General features: G+C 42.1%; 1 protein-coding gene across 3 annotated transcripts in view; it reads right to left on the reverse strand.

Moving 5' to 3' along the window:
* Positions 1 to 17,964, reverse strand: part of LOC121535966 (FERM and PDZ domain-containing protein 4-like) — a 52,356-nt gene that overhangs the window by 22,931 nt on the left and 11,461 nt on the right. Inside the window, exon 1 of one of the 3 annotated variants that reach the window (XM_045209264.1) lies at positions 11,846 to 12,433. The exons of the other annotated variants lie outside the window; for them this stretch is intronic. The gene's annotated coding sequence lies outside the window, so the exon portion shown is untranslated. Of the gene's footprint in view, positions 1 to 11,845; positions 12,434 to 17,964 lie in introns of those variants that run through there. 3 annotated transcript variants of the gene reach the window in all.

Genomic DNA, 17,964 nt, shown 5'->3' on the forward strand with positions numbered 1-17,964 from the left:
TCTGCGGATCTTCCATCTAAAGTGTGTAGAGGTCTGGTTCCCTGCCATGAATTATAGAAACGGACACAAAGTTAGTGGCTATAGAGCATCAGTGTGTCCCTATGTGGTTCTACAATGTTTCCTGTGGAACTAAAACACTCCGCCAGGAGCCATTTTATCACTTCTGCACTCTGCTCCAAACCGTAGAAATAGACATGGCAGAATGGACAAGGTTTTAAATTCTACCTAGACCTATATAGACGGCATACATCTTGACAGGTCATGTGGTCAGAATGTGGTAAGAAATCAGTCAAGCTAGAGATACAAATAGACCCACCAATATGGCCGCCGTCGACCACGTATAATGCAAATTCTACACATTGTAAATCTATGATCTTGACTTCATCTCCATCCAACTGCTGTGACTCAAGGCATCCCATGAACTTTTTCCACCACCAGCAGCCTGCTAGAGATTCCTCTCCCCTCCCATGTTGGTCTGTGGTGCTTCAGATAGTCATAAATGAAACATCCCTCCATGTCTTTAAAAGATACCCTCAAAGTGCTCTCTATTAATACAGCATGGCTTTCTGAAGAAGACAACATGTTTCAGCTCTCACGGCGATGTTTTATGTAACCCGTCCATACCACAACCCATGCCCTGCTCTGAACATTTTGTCCAGCGAGGATACACTATAGGCCTAGATGAGGGAATGCTGACGACCACGTAAAAACTGCAGGCGTTTCGCAGAGGCAGCTGTCGTTAAAATGCAATGTATGGAAGCTTTGAGTTATCAAAAATGAACATTTTAAGTGGATAACCTGGCAGTTTTATTGGGATTATGTTACTCAAGAGTTAATTGCTATGCATTTAGAGTTCATTGCTTTAGAGTATGGCAAAAGCATGATGTTGCGCTATGTAAAACAAGGGGTTTAGGTTTCCATTCAGCACCACCAGTATCCCTGAATATTTCAGCACCATGGACAGCACTAGCGCTCAACCCAGTCACCATACTGCAATCACCTTGATGCAGCAATTTACTACAGTGGAAGGTCAAAAAGCACATTGCAGGAACCACAAAGCCTGCAAATACTTTCTTCTCTTCTCTCTCTCTCTCTCTCTCTCTCTCTCTCTCTCTCTCTCTCTCTCTCTCTCTCTCTCTCTCTCTCTCTCTCTCTCTCTCTCTCTCTCTCTCTCTCTCTCTCTCTCTCTCTCTCTCTCTCTCTCTCTCTCTCTCTCTCTCTCTCTCTCTCTCTCTCTCTCTCTCTCTCTCTCTCTCTCTCTCTCTCTCTCTCTCTCTCTCTCTCTCTCTCTCTCTCTCTCTCTCTCTCTCTCTCTCTCAGCACCTGAGCCTTTTGGCCTCATTGCCGACACACACAGACCATGACAGGCTACGGTTCCCACAGGCCTCCCCATGCTCTTATTCTCATTGCTATTCATTCATGGCTCTGCTATATATAAGGATGTACAGTACCAGTCAACAGTTTGGACACCTACTCATTCAAGGGTTTTTCTTTATTTTTACATATGCTCAGCATATGTGGGAACTCCTTCAAGACTGTTGGAAAAGCATTCCAGGTGAAGCTGGTTGAGAGAATACCAAGAGTGTGCAAAGCTGTCATCAAGGCAAAGGGTGGCTATTTGAAGAATCTCAAATATAAAATATATTTTGATTTGTTTAACACTTTTTTGGTTACTACATGATTCCATATGTGTTATTTCATAGTTTTGATGTCTTCACTATTATTCTACAATGCGGAAAATAGTAAAAATTAAGAAAAATCCTTGAATGAGTAGGTATGTCCAAATGAACAGTCTCGATACTCAGTAATGAATGCAATAATACAGTTACAGCTATATTCTGTGGGTGACGCCAGGATACGTCTTCGTTTCTGTGTAGTTTAGTCACATCAAGTCAAGTGTGTGTATACTGCACACGTGCACGCACGCACACACACGCACACACACCTCCATTGATGCTGATTGCTCTGATCTTACAATAAATGACGTAACCTGTAATGACACACCCACACCTATCACACTGTGCTTCTATGGAGCACCAATCAAAAGGAGACGAACATGAAAGGCAGAACAAAACAAAGCCACGCCCCTCTTCCTGTCCCTTAGTGACAGTAGCAGGAAACACATAGGGAGCGTAAAGAGAGACAGGGTCCTGGGGGTGTGTACACAGTAGGAAGCTGCCATAGAGGCTGGTGGTAGTAGTGGGAGTTGATGGTTTAACTCTGGCACATGGTCTGGCAGGCAGCCCACAGCACAGCACAGCATGACCCTCTGCAGTAGAACAGTAAGCACATCCTCAGTTGGCTCCACCAGCCAGCCAGTCAGACTCATTCACACACAGAGGGAGGGAGACTATCAGTATTCAGCTCAAGACTCAAAGGCTGGCGCTGAACCCTTTGAGATTCTGTTCTGAAGCATGGTTCTCTAGGGAGCTGATCCTTTGCCCTTAGTCTTATGGCAAGGTGTGTGTGTGTGTGTGTGTGTGTGTGTGTGTGTGTGTGTGTGTGTGTGTGTGTGTGTGTGTGTGTGAACAGTATGGTGTGTGTCCATGTTTGCTTTGTAGTGCTCTCTCTATATTGTTCGTCCTAGTCCTTTAAACAATGATCAATGGGCCAAATGCCCTCTTCAAGGGGTGTCCTTGAGTACTGAATCATGTGGAAAGGAAATATTCTACTGGGGCATTCAACATATTTGGCTTGACTTCCTATAATCTAGAGGCACCTGTCCATTGAATATTTCAACCTGTATTGTCCTTCATTTAAAAAATGCATTAACATAGAGTTATGACATTGAATTATAGCCCATTATTTGGCCCATTATTTGGCTGGCTGATACACACCTCACTCATTAACAAAGTGATTCAGAGGGCTAGGTCACATCTGTGATAGTTTGCAATGGCCATGCCAATTCTGAATAACACAAACTCTGTAGGTCATTCAAGAGGGATATTTCAAATCCACAGATTAGAGATCATCTCTGTCATTTTATTTGTTAGAAAATAATTGAATCCAGCTATTTCTCACATAATTGTTCTCCTCCCACTTCAATGTACTGGTATCCCTGAGATAACCTGATCATTTCTATTTTTAGTAGTACAATGTGGACATGATCTGTATAGATGACATTTGTTACATTATTGATATATTATCAGTTGTAGAACATGATGTATTTGTACATGTTCTCTTTTCTGTTCAAACTGATGTTGGGGTTAAATAGAACACATTCCAGACAGTATGATTCTAGCCTAGCCCTCGTCCCAGACCTGTTTGTGCAAACATGTTTGGCATGCCAATGAGTGACAGGGAGTTGGCATGATAGCCAGATAATATGATTCATTTAAGTCTGAAAATTGACTAAACATATCACACACATACGAAAAAGGGAGCGCATATATTGCAGTCATATGTTGTAGGCCTAGATCTCCTAAATGGCTCATAAAAGCTTGTTTTGATATTCACCCATTTTAATAAATGCTCCGGGTTGCCAGATTGGGTTCAGTCATTTTTATAAATTCTCTGGGAAGCCAGATTGGGTTCTTAGACTTATTAAACAATTAGGAAACACAAGTCTAATTAAGAGATAATGAAGAGATCTGTGCAGATTATGTTTGACAAAGCCCCAGCTGATGGTAGCAGCTTCAGATTTTGTGGTGGGGTTGGGGTGCATCACGGTGGCCAGTGTTAAACACAGATGAATGCAACATCTGCATTAGCAAAACACTGGAGCACAAATCCCACAAATCCCACAGATACAAATCCCACAGAACAAGCATGACAAATATATCCTAAATAAGACCACAAAAGATGATAATCATTATTACTGAAGAGCAGTGCAGTTTCAGTGCTGTTTCGGCAGTAGTAATGTCATTTATTGTATTTAATGATGTAAACGAACTAATTAAAAATACTTACTGTACTTTTGTATCTGTATTTATATTTTTGACAACTTTTACTCCACTACAGTCCTAAAGAAAATCTGTACTTTTTACTCCATACATTTTCCCTGACACCTAAACGTACTTGTTACATTTCGAATGCTCAGGCAGGCGCGTGTGCTTGTGCCTGCGTGCGTGTATGTTGAAGTCCACTAATGTTTGGGTCTCTTTCTCTCAGCTTGTCGTTGACTGCGAAACCATGTGGTGAGTGAGTGATACTATCTAGAGCGGAACAAATCGCTGAGTGAGTTAACATCATTAGCTGACAAAAGCTAGACTGGACAGTAAACCAAATAGGTCCTAGACACATTGTAGAACAGGAGACCGTAACTATAAGATAATGTGATGCAAATTACCTATTTGAATGAATTGCATAAAAAATATGAATGATATAATTCATTTTATTATAGCTGTTTGTTGAGCCAGACTGGACTCACTGGACAGACAAAGGCTGCTTTACGTAAATGTGTGTACCTCCATTAAGTATCATATGTTACGTTACATCAACAACGGAATGGGTACATTAACGAAAGAAATGACAGAAACGAAAGTAGGGAGGTGGTCCGTGCAGACCCGGTGCCAGAACGAATCAGTTGGAAGGGCGTTTGGTTTCTATATGCGGGGCCGTTTTTTCACGGGATCTCCTGTGTGCACGTGCTTGCGCGTTCACAATGTTTTAATGGGTGTAATAGTAAAGACCACAGGCAGCTCGTGAGTTTCAAGTTTGGGGAAGCTTACAATTTATCCTACCATTTCTACCAACAGTTATGAACTTTTTTTATGCACATTTTCGTGGAACAGTTTCATTTCATTAATAACGTTTTCGTTTCAAAAAATCATTGTCACGTGGGTAATCATTAAAAGTAAATGATTAACCACGTAACATGATACAAATCTAAAAGTTAAAATTCAACTATGGCGAGAACACTAGCCTCTGCCAAATTGACACATTGATACACTGTGATCCATTGGCGGCTAAAGAAATGAGAGCATAGAACTCAGAGAAGCTGTCACCAGCGAACATGCAACATTGTATCAAATAGCCTATTTTGGGCCCCCAGAGTTTCCTGCGCCAGTGAGCTCGGGACAAAAATCTGTTTTTTAATTACGTTTCCATTGGATATATGGGATCATCAGATCATGATATTTAGCTTTTTCACACCAAGGCTTGGTTATTATCGAGGCTTGTCAAATACTGAGGAAGTGTCATTCTCAATGGATGTAAAAAAAAAAAGACTTCGTTGACTTGTGTGAGGCGAAGAAAAAATGTGTGGTGTTATGTGGTGAGTTAAGACAATCAGAAATAAGACATTGCCAAATAGGCACTCAAATATGCATGCGTTATGGAGAGAGACGCACCATATATTCGCCAAACTCCCCCCCTTCTACTTGATGCAACATTTTAATTTATACATTTTAAATTGTCACACATATTTTAGACGCTTTCACTGACAGCCGCAACTCAATCGACCTATTTATTGCCACGCGCACTACCCAAATTGCGGCCTTCCCAAACACTTGTGATTTGAAACAATCAACAGCTATTAAAAAAAAAAAAAGAAGCCCTAACAGTCCAGCATCCTAACAGCGCACCGGCCACTTTCCTTTCCAATTCGCATGAGGTTAAAACCAGAGATCTGTATAATAATGAGGAGATGCTCATGTCTCCGCTCTAACAATGGGAGTTTTTGTCCCAAAGGCGGGAAGGCAGGCGACAAGGTTAGGTCTGCATATTATTCCCATAGAAACGCATTGGGTTTATACTGGACAGATTGTGAGTGAACCCTCTCGCTTCGCCTCTTCCTCTCTGCTGAACCTATATCACCGGAGAACGCATCCGTGCGAGCGAAACAGCGCCACTCTATATGTAGCCCATGTATCTGATGCTGTCTGGCCAGAAATAGTATGACATGTCCTACTCTTTTGGTCCAGACAGTCAGATACATGGTCTACACATACTGAGACAGAGTGGCGTTGTTTCGCTCGCTTTAACTGAGATTGATGAGTCTTTCTGTCGTCGCGCGTCTTGGTCAAATAAATGATCAATATTTCCATATTTTATTTGGAGGGGCAAAGAGATACGGTAGGGCGGGCCAGTCCCCTAACGCCGGCCCTGGGTCGGGGGTGATTACAGGGACCGTCTAGCAACCCAAAGGTTGCTTGTTCGAGGACAACTGTACAATTTTTGCTAACCTTTCCCTTTCCCCTAACCATTTTCCTAACCTTAACCTAATTCACCTAAACTGCTACGTATATTCTCCTAACCTTTGTCGTTAGTTCTCCTAACCAGCAACGTAAATTATCCTCGGAATTGTCCTTTGTTGTTACAGCGCAACAAGCAGCCTGTTCTCAGAGAAATAATTATATTACCATACGTCCCTAAATATATGCTATGTTACATCATCCAATTCCTATGATATTGTACGACCGGGTAAGTGTATGATACTATAATTTCTCTAATTCGTATCATATTGTACGACCACTATTCCATTCATAGTGTAACTTAAGGTAATATATCATCCTAAATGGATGGAAAGAAATGTACCTACTAAATCTTACAAATTGCCCTGAGGCCAGGTTGGTTGAGCACAGAGTGCCAAAATGTCCCTTAAAGATGATTCTGTCTCTCTTCAAACATAGAGGCTTAGTTATAAATCCTACTTTAGCCCACCAGTCAGATAGGCCCTTTCTATGTACTCTAAAACAAGAAGTTATATATTTTTAAAACAGCGACCTGAATATCCTCAGAAATGAAGGCTGTGGTTGTAATCTAAAATAGAAACTGAGAGCACCCACTTAACTGTAAAACCCCCAGCTGAAACGTGAAGGTCAACATTAAACACGTTCTACATTTTCCAAACAGGATAACTCTAAGTTGATCAGCGCTCAGGAGCAGAAACACTGCACTCTCCCCCCCACAAATACATGGAAAGTAAAACAGAGAGCAGCTGGAAATAGCATCTGCTAAAAGGCACTATCGAAGAGCATGTTGGGATCAGCCAGAAATCTGACAATTACTTTGACACAAACTGCTGTCAAAACAAGGCCAAAAAAAAAAGGCCAAACATCTAAAACTAACCAGAGGACTAACCAGGGACCAAAGTTCACTTCTGTTCCGTTCAGTCGCTTGGTGCCAATCACCATGTAAGTGGTTAGCCAGCGCACTCTCCTTGAAAGCTAATTTATTTTCCTGCCTGAGCAGCATAAGCTAGAATTTAAATTGAAAGCAAAAAAAGGTTGTTTGCTTGCTTTATTTCCATAATTCATCTGGGGGACGCTTGTGATAAATGGAGGAGAGGAGGGGAGAGGATGTGCTTGGTCTCTTCAGTGTAACCAGAAGATAGAAATGCTACTGTATGATTAATCCTCTGTCTATACTGGCTATTATTTTGGAAAAACTAGTCTCGTTCTCTGACGTATTTGTCTCTTCGACACCACATCTGATACAAGGTTTAAGAATTGGTGCAAGTGGCTTCCGCCGAGACGAATGTTGCTTCCACTAAAAACAAAACAAGCAAACTGATTGGTTCCAAGCAGTGGACTTAATTTCCTTGGCTGAAGATGACTTTCTAGTTTCAGTCAATGCTTTGGAGCTCCACCTCCACGAGATTATGATTTGTCAGAGAAGGTTGCTAACTATTTGTTACTCTATATCACCAGAAGGTGGGCGGGAGAATCAAACATGAGTTTCCTTCTTGTTGAGTTTGGGAAACTCTGACTTAGACTAGCATTCGAAACCCAGTGACTAATATTTCCCACAATGCCTATTAGGAAATAATCAACAGTAGAAACTACATAATCAACAGTAGAAACTACATAATCAACTAGAAACTACATAACCAACATTATACCATGGCATTGTTGAATACTCGTTTCTTATTGGCTTGAATGGCATTCTCACTTTTATACAACGGTTTACCAACATATAAAAATAATGATTAAAAACGTTATTTTGATTAATTTATTCATACTATTTCATCCTTCCACAACATATAGTCCTGACACAAATCTAAGGTTGCTACCCAAGCCAGCTGGTCAATAATTTTATCGGTTCGGTTGCTAGAGACGGGACCCAGTCATTCAGTATTTTTGCTCTGTATCAAAAGACACGACCCAGTCGTTCATTCTAAATGTTCCATTGCCATACTGGCTGGCAACGTTCTTATCCCTTGCTTGCTAGATAGCCAACTACGGCTAAATTGCAGTCACATCAAAATGTGCAGTCAGAATAACAGCCAAGTAGAGCATTTGCATTTGTTTAAGCTGTTTTCTAGTGACATTTATTTGGATACATCCATAACAATGAGCTAATGAGGCGTGATTTCGTCTGGCATAGAAAATGTGCTCACTTGTCAGCACACTGTTGTTCAGAGGAGCTAGCCAACAACCCAGCTAACACAATCACTTCAAACGGAAGCTGGAAAGGCTGAAAACTAGCTGCACTTAGTTTCCTTTTACCTTTTTTCAACTGACATTTCTTTGTATATATCCATAAAAATGATGCCAGCTGATTCATGATTTAGTGTGACTGAGAAACGCTGCCTGTCTGTCTCCTCCCGACTCCTGACATGTTCATTACTATGGGACAGCTGGAGATCGAATTTGAATATTGAAACAACGTTGCAAATGTCGGAGAGACAGACAGCAAGGTTTATACAAATCTCTGCTGTTGAAAACGAAATGTTAGTCTAAAAGAAATGTGAGATAATGTCTAGATGCTTTTTATAGTGGAGATGAAGTTTATAAAGTACCTGGCTGGGTTGATGAGACAGTGGATTGCGCAGTCAGATGGAACAGAGTAAATGGGCATTTTAAGGTAATAGATTTAGCTGGTGGTAACTTGTGGAATAGACACCGGCTGGAATGTGGTTTTAACATAGAATTCAATGGCTATAGTTCATTCTCACATATTTAGTTTGAGCTGCTTTTTAAAGCAAAAGTCGAATTGAAAACATTATTGGTATTGTTGAATTCGATTTTCATAATCGCAAACTAGGACTGATGGTTTGGTTAGCTAAACTAGCAATGTTTGTTTGTTTACCACGGCAACTACTATCGCTATCACATTAACTCGCTAGCTACTTCAGTGGATGTTGAACACATTTCTACCAGCAAATGAACACGTGGCAAATGTGTTAAATTATAGCCATGGTATAAAAGGGATAATCAACTCAGGGCTCCATGTGTTCCTTCCACGTAGTTAATTATTTTCCATAGAACGCATAGTCCCTCGTTCATGATCCCTTACGTAGACACTACATAATCAACACTAACTACCCACACAACATGTGGGTGTCTTTACAGTGTCCCTACTCAGAGCTCCACGAGCAACAACCTCCTCTTAAAATCCCTCAATCTTTTCTTTCATAATACAAGGCCACATTGTGGATCACTGTTGTGTATTTATGTGTCCTCTATTCTTGTTTGTCCTTCCTTTCTCTCTCTCCCTTTCCTCTCGCTGACTGACAGACACACGGACGGAGGAAGACATGCTGCAGCGATTTCATCCAGTTGAATGAAGCGGGGGTCATGTGTGCAGTGGTGATCACCAGCCAAAATCCCCTAGGAGGATTAGCGCGACTCAAATCAAGAAAATCGTGCAACTTTACGGGCTGCATGGATAGCCCGTTCAGGCTGGTCTGCCTGCGCGAACCGATTGGTTTCTCCCGGCTGGCTGCTCTATAGTCAAACGTGTGACGCTGCATGCACTTTGCTCTGAGAAACAACAGATTCATAGAATAATTCAAAGGTCGACTGTGGCGGTAAAATTTGAAATTATGGTTATGATTTCTTTCCTCGATGAAACCAGCAAAACCTGACCTCAAACATGCTTATTTCTGGTCTTGTATGACAGAACTGGAGTGTAAAGAAGCAGGGTGACTGGAGTGTAAAGTCACATAGATCAGGAAGAATTGTGCACTGAGCTGTTCATCATTACAACAACATTCTACTTATGGAACCTCCTCTGCTTCAAGTCAATTCTCATTTATAGTGAGTCTCTCTCTCTCTATCATGTTCACATTCCCTGTTTGGCCTTCTCCTCTTTCTACTTCTGGTCACTTTACTTCCCTTGCTTTATCTTGTTGTTACTCTGTTCTACCTTCCCTCCTCCCTCTGTAGCTCTCTGGTACATCATCTCAATGTCTGCTTTCTGTCCCGTCTCACTCACATACAGTGGGGAAAAAAAGTATTTAGTCAGCCACCAATTGTGCAAGTTCTCCCACTTAAAAAGATGAGAGAGGCCTGTAATTTTCATCATAGGTACACGTCAACTATGACAGACAAAATGAGAATTTTGTCTGTAGGATTTTTAATGAATTTATTTGCAAATTATGGGTGGAAAATAAGTATTTGGTCAATAACAAAAGTTTCTCAATACTTTGTTATATACCCTTTGTTGGCAATGACACAGGTCAAACGTTTTCTGTAAGTCTTCACAAGGTTTTCACACACTGTTGCTGGTATTTTGGCCCATTCCTCCATGCAGATCTCCTCTAGAGCAGTGATGTTTTGGGGCTGTCACTGGGCAACACGGACTTTCAACTCCCTCCAAAGATTTTCTATGGGGTTGAGATCTGGAGACTGGCTAGGCCACTCCAGGACCTTGAAATGCTTCTTACGAAGCCACTCCTTCGTTGCCCGGGCGGTGTGTTTGGGATCATTGTCATGCTGAAAGACCCAGCCACATTTCATATTCAATGCCCTTGCTGATGGAAGGAGGTTTTCACTCAAAATCTCACGATACATGGCCCCATTCATTCCTCTTCTGGATCATCCAAATGCACTCTAGCAAACTTCAGACGGGCCTGGACATGCACTGGCTTAAGCAGGGGGACACTTCTCGCACTGCAGGATTTGAGTCCCTGGCGGCGTAGTGTGTTACTGATGGTAGGCTTTGTTACTTTGGTCCCAGCTCTCTGCAGGACATTCACTAGGTCCCCCCGTGTGGTTCTGGGATTTTTGCTCACCGTTCTTGTGATCATTTTGACCCCACGGGGTGAGATCTTGCGTGGAGCCCCAGATCGAGGGAGATTATCAGTGGTCTTGTATGTCTTCCATTTCCTAATAATTGCTCCCACAGTTGATTTCTTCAAACCAAGCTGCTTACCTATTGCAGATTCAGTCTTCCCAGCCTGGTGCAGGTCTACAATTTTTGTTTCTGGTGTCCTTTGACAGCTCTTTGGTCTTGGCCATAGTGGAGTTTGAAGTGTGACTGTTTGAGCTTGTGGACAGGTGTATTTTATACTGATAACAAGTTCAAACAGGTGCCATTAATACAGGTAACGAGTGGAGGACAGAGGAGCCTCTTAAAGAAGAAGTTACAGGTCTGTGAGAGACAGAAATCTTGCTTGTTTGTAGGTGACCAAATACTTATTTTCCACCATAATTTGCAAATAATTTCATTAAAAATCCTACAATGTGATTTTCTGGATTTTTTTCCCTCAATTTGTCTGTCATAGTTGACGTGTGCCTATGATGAAAATTACAGGCCTCTCTCATCTTTTTAAGTGGGAGAACTTGCACAATTGGTGGCTGACTAAATACTTTTTTCCCCCCACTGTAAATGATGACTCTTCTCTAGTTCACACACCTTCACTTCCCCTTAGTCTTTATCTTACTCTCTCCCACTTTCTATGTCAAACTCTCTCTTGCAACATATCTAACTATCCGGCCAAACACAGTCACTCAGCTCTCTCTCGCTCTCAGAACTTTTTGGATCAGCCACAAAGCCGTGGCTTGAGTCCTGACTCACTGCTCGTGTGCAGTCCACACTCCACTCCCATGCACAACAGACTGCTCTCTCATTGGTCACACGCTCCTTGTTCCCATGCAGAGACAATCCCCGCCACCCTCACCCACTCCCCGCGCGCCCGCATCATTTACCGTTGTCCTGGTACGGTACACACACTCACCCTGACAGCTTTGCCATCTTCGCGAAACCAAAGACGTCCATGCGTTTTAGTTACGGAGGTAAAAACTCAGGCACGCCAGATTGCGATTAGATCCAGATTCAAACCCAGAGTAGGGAAAACCAAATTCACACAAACGCCATAATCAGGATTCAGTAAGGAACGGAGCTAAAACGTTAGAGAAGTCCAACGAGCAGAAGTGTAGTTCCTTGCTGAAAGCGCAAAGCCTTAAGACCTGTCCTGTCTCCTATCCAGAGTAATGCCCTTGAGAGGGTATAGGGTGGGCCATTGAAGGACCCCCCTCTGACTAGCCAGTCCGCTCTACCCCTCTCTCCCCCTGGCCGCGGTGGGCAACGCTGAGCCCTCTCTGTGTGGTCTCCATCTCAGCTGAGCTGGAAGATTGTGCCGGTCCAGAGCTATATGGAGAATAAAGAAGCCAGCGAAGAAGGAGAGGGAGGGGATGAGGAGAAGGAGGGAGGGAGGAGGGGGGATGAAGGAGTGAGAGAGGGCGGGGAAGGAAAGGAGGAGGGACGCAAATCACATGACGGATGCTCCCAGCACTCACACGTCTTCCGCGGAGAAGAGAGGAGCCATCCGTCCCCCTGGTCTTCACCCCTTTACGAAAGTGAGAGGTGTGGAGAGAGAAAGGGAGGGAGGGGTGATTGGACTGCCTGGGGAGGAGGGAGTGCAGCAGAGGAATGGAAAGAAAGAGAGGGAGAGAGAGAGAGAGAGAGAGAGAGAGAGAGAGAGAGAGAGAGAGAGAGAGAGAGAGAGAGAGAGAGAGACAGACAGACAGACAGACAGACAGACAGAGAGAGAGAGAGAGAGAAGGAGAGACATGTGACGAGCGTTGGGAGAGGAGCGCTGACTCTGCAGAACGAGTGAGGGAGAGAGGGAGGCTGATGGGAGCAGGACCCTGTCTCTCTGGTTTATTCATGTTGCTAAGTGACCATATAGAAAGAACACCAGCACACTGCTAACTTTCATCTAATTACAAACCTGAAACAGAGCTATGCCTGACGACTCTTTGATGAGTCTCAGAAATAATTGTAGCTCAACTCTCTCTCTCTCACACACTCACACTCACACTCACACACACACACACACACACACACTGCTCTACCTTCTGTGATTGAGCCCGCAGGGGCCAGGGACAGAACATGGCAGCCATATGAATGTGCCTCTCAGCAGCAACACACTGTAATCGAATGCAAAACAGCCTAAGTCTATTTACCGTACCATGTAATACAAATCAACACACAAACGCAAATCAACACAACCAAAAGGCAAGTCTGTTCAGTTCTGCTCTGATTGTTGCTGTGCTATGGTGTTTTGTTCACGGTTTTGATGCATTTTAGCCTGGGTGTCTGTTTCAACTCTCTTGCCAACTCCTTATGGAATTGTCATGCCAAGCGTTTTTTGGCATGACAAAGAGTGATAATGCTCTCATGCTGTGTTGTCATGTGTTGCTGCCATGATGCTACGTTGTTGTCTTAGGTCTGTCTTTATGTAGTGTTGTGGTGTCTCTCTTGTAGTGATGTGTGTTTTGTCCTATATTTTTATTTTTAATCCCAGCCCCGTCCCCGCAGGAGGCCTTTTGCCTTTTGGTCGGCAGTCATTGTAAATAAGAATTTGTTCTTAACTGACTTGCCTAGTTAAATAAAGGTTAAATAAAAAAAACACAAAAAGCTTATTTCTCTCAAATGTTTGTGCACAAATTTGTTTACATCCCTGTTAGTGAGCATTTCTCCTTTGCGAAGTTATAATCCATCCACCTGACAATATGACATATCAAGAAGCTGATTAAACAACATGATTATTACACAGAATCACTTGTACTGGAAACAATAAAGGCCACTCTAAAATGTGCAGTTTTGTCACAAAACACAATGCCACAGATGTCTTAAGTTTTTAGGGAGTGTGCAATTGGCATGCTGACTGCAGGAATGTCCACCAGAACTGTTGCCAGAGAATGTAATGTTAATTTCTCTACCATGAGCCACCTCCAACATCGTTTTAGAGAATCCAACCGGCCTCTCAACAGCAAACCACGTGTAACCACGCCAGCCCAGGACCTCCACATCCGGCTTCTTCACCAGCGGGATCGTCTGAGACCAGCCACCCGGACAGCTGATGAAACTGAGGAGTATATCTGTCTGTAATAAAGGCCTTTTGCGGGAAAAAAACTCATTCTGATTGGCTGGATGCCCTGCACCTGGCTGCGCCCCTGCCCAGTCATGTGAAATATAGATTAGAGCCTAATGAATTTATTTCAATTGACTGATTTCCTTATATGGACAGTAACTCAGTAAAATCATTGACATTGTTGCATGGAACAGTCCCGTATGGCGTACAGGCAAAATAAATAGTGGGGTAACCCATACAGGTAAAACATGAGCCTATCACAATAATTAAAACTTGAAAAATGAGCGAATAGACTTGAAAACTTGTGGAATACGCTCCACCGAGACCGCAGCAGTGTACGCATCAATTCAGGTTAGAAGACTTGTGTAGGTCTAATGAATGACAATCACTGAATGTCATTCATAACACTTTTTGTTGTTTTGTAAGTGGTCTCTTTGCATTTATCAAATGGCACTTTATGGATGCTGGAATTGAAGTAGCCTAATAGTTGGAATAGTAAATGTCTGGACACTGACTGTAGGCCTCACATGTAGCCTATTATAATATTAACTGTGGCAGAATTAGAACCAAATGTTAATTTTGTCTCGGGAACAGGAGTGGAGAAACATTATTTATTTATTTGAGCATCTTAAGAGATTGAGAATGCGCGCTTAGGGACCTGTTGTGTAGCCTAAACGTGCAATTTCTTTCAACGACATAAAATATTACAGTATTTCATTTTCAACCACATCAAAGTATGCTTCCAAGATGAACTGAAATACTAATCAGAAACATTTTGGATCTTTTCACAGCTTTTCATTAAATTAATAGGGATTCTATGTGTGATTCCATTATTAAGCCCATCATTTTATTTTTAAAGATGCACTATGCAGAAATTGCTCCTCTATTTCCTGGTTGCTTAAATTCTAATAGTTTGCCTAATTTCAGTTTATGTGACAAAACAAGCAAGTATAGCGTAGAGAATCATTGTACCATCTAAACCGCTGTGAAATATATCTTCCATAACCAAAACTATTGTATTTTCAGCTGTTTGAAGTGCACAAAACCTAAACTTAAGAACGGGAAGCATAGAAAGAGCGCACATAGAACAGATCTACCGCTTCTTAGACTTGCTTTCAATGAGAATGACAGATCTCTAACTCACATGTCTATGTGAATTTGATTCTACTTTCACCCCTAGGTAGAATTCAGGGTCAGTATTCATGAAGCGTCTCAGAGGGCTGAACATGTCCCCGCTGTCCATGTCATCTTATTCATTACGATCTAAAAGACATAACTGATCCTAGATCAGGACTCCTACTCTGAGATGCACAGGTTCAGGTCTGCCCTTAATGTGTCAGTTATATTAGCGGCTCCTTTACACAGCTCATCTCCTCAGCACCAGAACACACACCCACCACTGTCCTGGGGTCAGTGTATATTCTTAACATGTTCAACCTGATCTCAGACCTGTATACCTTGTTTTGACCTGGGGTTACTTTCAACAAAGTCAAACTGATACCCACACCTGTATTGGAGTCTATAGTGAGTCTATGGTCAAAGTGACTTCATAGGAAGTGTCCGTGGTTTGTTACGCCAAGAGGTCCAAGCACTTGCTGAACTTTGAACTCTGCTCCTGGAAACAATGCTGCAGAACCCTTCGTTCATCCCATGGAGGTTGATGGCTCAACGTTCTATGCCGTTCTCTGCATCACCCCGTGAATCAAAGGCACCCTAAGAACGGAGCGTCCCTTTTCTAAAAACAGTGTCGGGAAGCTGAATTAAACAGCGCTTTAAGTCAGGCAGTGGAGAAGACAGCTTTGATGTGGGAGAGGGAGGTTATTTTCTGTCACATCCATTTTTTATGAGGACCCCGGCGTTTCCTAAAGAGCTCTACCTGTGTTTGAGCGCTGTCTGCAGGGGTCGCCATGACAACCCATCTCAAAGAGGAGCCTGAAGCGTGAAACTCTTTCTCTCATCTCTAGCCTGTTCCTATGTTTTCAAACATAGGCAACACCAAGAGTGTCAAGTAGATTCCAAGAGGTTCAACATTCTTCTTGATTATCTTTTCTGTGTTGAATGGGAGGGATTCAGACACAAAGCATATTTAGAGACCATATGCCAGGGGCACAACTTTCACTGTCCCCCCAGTTTTATCATTGGAATGTGATACAAAACAAGGCAACGTTGTGCTTTAGGACCATGCGGATGCCTCCGAGCGGTCGGGTAGGCTGTTTGGAGTGTTTATAGAAACTGGATATAAAATAATATGGCCCCCCCCCCATTTCTAAAACCAAAGTTGCGCCCCTGCCATATACCATAAGCATGCCATGAAAGTCAACTCAGCTATTGGAACTTCTGAGAACCAAAGAATCCATCCATACAGGAAGCCAAGAGCCTCTACATCAAAGTTACACAAGACACAAGAGACCTTCTAGCACTAAGCCCTGGGCTTGGGTTTAATAGACCACCTGCACTGATTCTAAACCGTATAGGGCCAAGGGACGTGCTCAGCGGTGCTCGTCTAGATATAAAGTCAATGATGCTTTGTATTGCAGGGAGATAAGGAAGACGTGATTGGCTACACTGTCCACGGGGGGGAAACCAATATACCCAAGGTCACAACGGGAGACTGTGTGTTTTATTAAAAATGACATTAGCATTTTGCTTTGGTATTCTCCTTGTGACCCAAGGAATGGTCCAGAATGGTGTAAACTGAACACAAGGTGAAACGGCTATGGGCCTGTGAAAAGAGTTAGATGGAGTTGTAAGACCTGGATGTTCTTGTAGGTCTCCTGCAATATGCATGCAAGGTTATATAGCACTATGAATTATATCAGTTCAGACACACAGTATGTAGTTGTAGCAGTAAAAGCTGAACCTGCAGATGTCCTATGATGTGCAGGAAGGTTATAGCGATACAAATGAACACAGCCTCTCAGATGTGAAACTGATCTAGGATCAGTTTCACATTTGATGTCATAATGAATAACATTATATGAACCTGATCCTAAATCAGCAGTCCTACTCTCAGACGTTTTGAGGATACAGTCCTAGGTCAGATAGCCACACATTGATTGTAATATAATTCAATAATATGAGTGATAAAATAACTACCACAAGATGAACTATTCAAATACTGTAGTACGTCAGCCGCAACAAATAATGTTCCTTTTGTTAATCTTTTTTTCATGGGGGTATTGAAATGCCAAAGAGACTTGGAACATTTCTTTAGGAGACATCTATTGTTTGATTAGGATGACTTTGTAATTGTGTCTCATGCGATTGACAGAGGCCTGTGTTAGATTGATTCACTTCTACAGTATTACGTAACAACGCCCAATCTCCTGCATTTTATGCATAGTCTGTCAGTTCTTCTTCCTCCAAATGGGTGTATTGAAAATCACATTTAAAGACACAGTCTGTAATCTTTCCAGTCGTTTCAATTAAAGGAAATATAATATAATGTATGAATACCAGTGGTGGAAAAAAGTACCTAATTGTCAAACTCGAGTAAAAGTATAGATACCTTAATAGAAAGTTACTCAAGTAAAAGTCAAAGTCACCCAGTAAAATACTACTTGTGTAAAAGTCTAGAAGTATTTGGTTTTAAATATACTTAAGTATCACAAGTAAATGTAATTGCTAAAATATACTTAAGTATCAAAAGTAGAAGTAAAAGTATAAATCATTTCAAATTCCTTATATTAAGCAAAGCAGACGGCACCATTTTCTTGTTTTTTAAATTTACGGATAGCCAGGGCACACTCCAACACTCAGACATTATTTACAAAATATGCATTTGTGTTTAGTGAGTCCGCCAGATCAGAGGCAGTAGGGATTACCACGTTTTCTCTTGATAAGTGCGTGAATTTCACAATTTTCCTGTCCTGCTAAGCATTCAAAATGTAACGAGTACTTTGGGTTGTCAGGGAAAATGTATGGAGTAAAAAGTACAATATTTCCTTTAGGAATGTAGTGAAGTAAAAGTAAAAGTT

This window comes from Coregonus clupeaformis, chromosome 29 (genome assembly GCF_020615455.1).
Source record: "Coregonus clupeaformis isolate EN_2021a chromosome 29, ASM2061545v1, whole genome shotgun sequence".
Lineage (NCBI taxonomy): Eukaryota > Metazoa > Chordata > Actinopteri > Salmoniformes > Salmonidae > Coregonus > Coregonus clupeaformis.